Consider the following 6,000-nt stretch of genomic DNA (forward strand, 5'->3'; position numbering starts at 1 on the left):
CCTTTCAGTAACATCTTATTTCCCCTACCCACTGCCCCTGGTAACCGCCATACTACTCTGCTTTTATGAGTTTGACCTTTTTAGATATTGCATGTAAATGATATTTTTCAGTATTTATCTTCCTGTGTCTGGCTTATTTCACTTAACTTAATGTCTTCCAGGTTCATCCATGTTGTTGCAAATGGCAGAATTTTCTTTTTTTAAGACTGAATAATATTCTATTATATAGTTATATGTATTACATTTCTTTCATTCATTCATCTGTCAATGGACAGAATTTGTTTTCATATTTTAGCTATTATGAGTAATACTGCAGAGAACATGGGAGTGCAGCTAACTCTTCAAGATCATGATTTCATTTCCTTTCGATATGTCAGAAGTGGGATGCTGGATCAAAGAGTACTTTTATTTTTAATTTTTTGAGCAACCTCTAAACTGCTTTCCATAATGAATGTACTATTTATATTTCCACTAACAGTGAACAAAGGCTCCCTTTTCCCTGTATCCTCCCCAACACTTGTTATCTTTTGACTTTTTGATATAACCATCCTAACAGGTATAAGGTGATATCTCATTGTGGTTTTCCCTGATGATTAGTGATTATGAGCATTTTAAAAAATATATCTCTTGGCCATTTGTATGTCTTCTTTGCTCATTTAAAAATTTGGGTTATTATTATTATTATTTGCTGTTGAGTTGTTTGAATTCCTTATACATTTTGGATGTTAACCCCTTATTAGACATGTGGTTTGCAAGTATTTTCTTCCATTCCATAGATTACCTTTTCATTTGGTTGTTTTCTTTGCTGTGCAGAAACTTTTAAATTCGTTGTAGTCCCACCTGTTTAATTTTGTTTACGTTGCCTTTACTTTTGGTATCATATTCACAAAAATTATTGTTAAGACCAATGTCAAGGAGCTTTCTCTTTATGTTCTCTTCTAGGAGTTTCAGGCCTTTGAAATATTTTATCCATTTTTGAGTTGATTTTTGTCTATGGCAAAATGGTCCAATTTCATTCTTTTGCATGTGAATATCCAGTTTCCCAGCACAATTTATTGAAAAGACTATCCTTTTTCCATTGTGTGGACTTGGCACCTTTGTCCAAGATTGGTTGACCATGTATGTGGGTTTATTTCTGGACCTCTATTCTGTTCTGTTGGTAAATGTGTCTGTTTTCATGCTAGTACTATACTGTTTTGATTACTATAACCTTGTAATATAATTTGAAGTCAGGAAATGTGACTCCTATAGCTTTGTTATTCTTTCTCAAGATTGCTTTAATGATTTGGGGTCTTTTGTGGTTCCACATAAATTTTATAATTTTTTTTTCTATTTCTGTGAAAGAAGCCATTAGAATTTTGATAGAAATTGAGTTGAATCTGTAGATTGCTTTGGATAGTATGGACATTTTAACAATGTTAATTTATTTAATTCTTGAACACAGAATATGTTTCCATTTATTTGTGTCTTTTTCAATTACTTTCATCAATGTTTTATAGCTTTTAGTGTACAGATCATTCATCTCCTAAATTTATTCCTATTTTATTCTTTCTGATGCTATTCTAAATGGGATTGTTTTCTTAATTTCTTTTTCAGATATTTCATTGTTAGTGTATACAAACTCATCTGATTTTTGCATGTTGAGTTTGTATCCTATAACTTTACTGAATTCATTTAGTAATTATAACAGTTTTTTGGCAGGATCTTTAGGGTTTTCTATGTCATGTGCAAACAGAGACAATTTAACTTCTTCCTTTCTGATTTGGATGTCTTGCAATTATTTTTCTTGCTTAATTGCTCTGTGTAGGCAGGGTGCAGTGGCTTATGCCTATAATCGCAGGACTTGGGAGACTGAGGTAGAAGGATATCTTAAGGCCAGGAGTCCGAGATCAGCCTGGGCAACATATCGGATCTTGTCTCTACAAAAAATAAAAAACTAGCTGGGCATGGTGGAACATGCCTGTAGTCCCAGCTACTTGTGAGGATCATTTGAGCCCAGGAGTTCGAGGCTGCAGTGAGCTATGATTATGCCACTATACTTCAGCCTAGGCAACAGGGTGAGATCCTGTCTCTGAAAAAAAAAAAACTGTTCTGTCTAGGATTTCTAGTGCTATGTTAAATAGAAGGGATGAGAGTGGGCACCTTTGCCTTGTTCCTGATCTTAGAGGAAACGTTTTCAGCTTTTTACCCTTGAGTATGATGTTAGCTGTGGGCTTGTCCCATATGGCCTTTATAATGTTGAGGTACACTCCTTGTATACCCAATTTGTTGAGAGTTTTTATCATGAATGGATGTTCCATTATATTAAAACCCATAGTTAACAGGAAAGAAATAACAAAGATCAGAGCAGAAATCAATGATATAGAGATGAGAAAAATGATAGGAAAGATAAATAAAAGTGCTTTTTTTTTTTGAAAAAATGTTATTGACAAGCCTCTAGCTAGACTAAGGAAAAAAGAAAAGATTCAAATAAACAAAATCAGAAATAAAAGAGGAGTCATTATAACTGATATCACAGAAATACAAAGAATCATAAGAGACTTTTATGAACAATTATACACAAACAAATTGGATAACATAGAGGAAATGAATAAATTCATATAACCTACCAAGACTGAATCATGAAGAAATAGAACATTTGAACAGACTATTAATGACTAAGAAGATTGAATCAGTAATCAAAAACCTCCCAAAAAAGAAAGACCCAGGAACAGATGGCTTCACTGGTGAATTCTACTAAGCATTTGAAGAAGAATTAATACCAATCCTTCTCAAACTCTTCCAAAAATTGAAGAGGAGGGAACACTTCCAAATTCATTTTATGAGCCCATCGTTACCCTGATACCAGAGCCAGACAAGGGTACTACCAGGAAAGAAAATTACAGGCCAATATCGTTGATGAACATAGATGCAAAACTTCTCAACAAAATACTAGCATACTGAACTCTACAGCACATTAAAAGGATCATACAATATGATTAAGTGCCATTTATTCCTGGGATGCAAAGAAGTTTCAACATATGCAAATCAGTAAGTGTCATACACCACATTAACAGAGTGAAGAATAAAGATCTTACGACCATCTCAATAGATGAAGAAAAATCATTTTATTTCTTCGGGATTAATGTCTAGGAGGAGGATCAAAGGCAGTGTATGTTGGCGCTAGGTCATACCAGCTTGTGAGATCTCATTTTGCAAATCTCTTGCCAATTCTATATTCAGAAAGTTCCCTTAAAATAAGCTGTGAGAGGTAGAAATATTTATGTCACACAAATTAACAAATGCTACAAATCTAATTTTTGTTTAGTTTATGGAGAGCTGGCTTACCAGCACACTATTGATCAAAGCATGTAAACTTTTATTTTATTACTCTTGATAAATTTATTGCCATATTATTTTTCAAAGAAGTTGAACCGGTATGTGTATAACTGATTTGATTGAGATGTCTTAACTTGTTGAAGTGTAGCCATAAATTACTTATATATTTTCAGTAGCTGCTAAATTGTGTTTTCTCGAAACCTTCTTTTCCACAGGGAAGTGGGCTTCCTTAATATATCTAAATCCACTTTCATAATTTTTGTTCATTTAAAATAAAAATGACATGGGTTGCTAAGTTTTAGTTTTATCCATTTAAAGGCTTGAAGTTTTGGTTCAAACCTCACGTCATCTTCTTGCAGGTGAGGCGTGACTCCAGTGGTTTGGGGTGGAGGGCTGTTGTTATCTGCTACCCTGACTAGCTGTTGTGGTTCTCTCCATCTTCCCTTTACTTATTCTTTGGAACTGAGCTGGGGCAAAGAGAGAAGAATTTATGTGATTACTCATGGTGTGTTGGCTGCTCTTCTCTGTTGGTCGTCTCTGTGGTTCCTCTGTTGGTGTTCACATAATCTCTGTCCCTTCTGTTGTCCATCATTGCTTCTGTCTGCCACTGACTGATTATAATGTTTTCTGTGTAGTCAACGTCCCATTGTTAATTCCTTTCCTCCTGAAACAACTACAAAATGGACAACATGTATGAAACAAGTTTTCAACACATTGGACAACAGGCAACAAGTGACAGTGATCTCCACGAGATGGGCAACAACAGGGTAAGCCGTATGGTTGCCTCAGCTTGACAAAATTTCCAGGCTGTAGCACGAGGAAGGAGAAACAGGTTAGAGGTTGAGTTGAGGGGCAGGAACTGGAAGTCTGGGGAGGCCAAGGAGACTAGAATAGCAGGGCAGAGGGCCTGAGAGAAGAGGGTCAGATTAGGACTCTGGAGGGCTACAGAGTCCCACTCAAGGCTTCTGCAGAGCACTGATGGGTGCAGACATGTGAGCACACTTCTCAAGGGCAGAGAAAAACACCATCCCTCATTTTTTTAAATTATTATACTTTAAGTTCTCGGTTACATGTGCAGAACGTGCAGTTTTGTTACATAGGTATACACGTGCCATGGTGGTTTGCTGCACCCATCAACCCGTCACCTACATTAGGTATTTCTCCTAATGTTGTCCCTCCCCTAGCCCTCCACTCCCCACAGGCCCTGGTGTGTGATGTTCCCCTCCCTGTGTCCATGTGTTCTCATTATTCATCTCCCACTTATTGGTGAAAACATGTGGTGTTTGGTTTTTTGATCTTGTGATAGTTTGCTGAGAATGATGGTTTCCAGCTTCATCCATATCCCTGCAAAGGACATGAACTCATCCTTTTTTATGGCTGCATAGTATTCCATGGTGTATATGTGCCACATTTTCTTAATCCAGTCTGTCATTGATGGACATTTGGGTTGGTTCCAAGTCTTTGCTATTGTGAATAGTGCCACGATAAACATATGGGTGCATGTGTCTTTATTGCAGAATGATTTATAATCCTTTGGGTATATGCCCAGTAATGGGATTGCTGGGTCAAATGGTATTTCTAGTTCTAGAACCTTGAGGAATCGCCACACTGTCTTACACAATGGTTGAACTAATTTACACTCCCACCAACAGTGTAAAAGTGTTCCTATTTTTCCACAACCTCTCCAGCATCTGTTGTTTCCCGGATCTTGAGTTGATTTTTGTATAAGGTGTGAGGAAGGGGTCCAGTTTCAGTTTTCTGCATTTGGCTAGCCAGTTTTCTCAACACCATTTATTAAATATGGTATCTTTTCCCCATTGCTTGTCTGTGTCAGGTTTGTCAAAGATCAGATACCACCCCCCAAAATTAGTGGAATATACTTTAGGGGGCAAAGAGTGTTGGGAATTGTTCTTGTTCATAGCAGCCAGAGTGAAAACAGTCATAATTTGTCAGAGTTTGGGTAGAGTACTCAGAAAGGTTTGATATAGTAATAGGAGAAAATTAGACCTAGACCTAATGTCACTCTGGTCTCACTTAACAAAGCTTAAAAGCAAGACATAAAAGGATCAAACTGTTTCCAATGAACTTAACTGCATCCCAGTACAAAGATCAAGAATTTTAATAATCACATAAAAATATCCAGCACAAACATGGTAAATATTTCAGTATCTTGCATTTGATAAAAAATTATGAAGCAGGAAAATATAACTGATAATAAGAAGAAAGGCTGGTTTAACATTTGAAAATCAATCAATGCAATTCTTTATGTTGACTAGTTAAAAGGAAAAAAGGCACCTGATTATCTTAATGAGTACAGAGAAAACACTACCAAAATCTAGCATCTATTTCTGACAAAAAACTCTCAGCAACCTAGGAATGGCAAGGTATTTCCTCAACCTAATAAAAGGTGTCCAGGAGAAACCTACAGCAGACATTGCATTTAATGATGAAAGACTGAAAGACTGAATGTCTTCCTCCTAAGATCAGTGAAAAGTTAAGGATGTTTACTTTCACTACTTTTATTCAACACTGTACTGAAGAATTTGCCAAGGCAATAAGGCAAGAAAAATAAATAAAATGTACCCAAATCATAAAGGAAGAAGTAAACCTGGCCAGGTGTGGTGGCTTATGCCTGTAATCCCAACATTTTGGGAGGCTGAGGTGGGTAGATTGCTTGAGGTC

This window comes from Gorilla gorilla, chromosome 7 (assembly GCF_029281585.2).
Source record: "Gorilla gorilla gorilla isolate KB3781 chromosome 7, NHGRI_mGorGor1-v2.1_pri, whole genome shotgun sequence".
Taxonomy (NCBI): domain Eukaryota; kingdom Metazoa; phylum Chordata; class Mammalia; order Primates; family Hominidae; genus Gorilla; species Gorilla gorilla.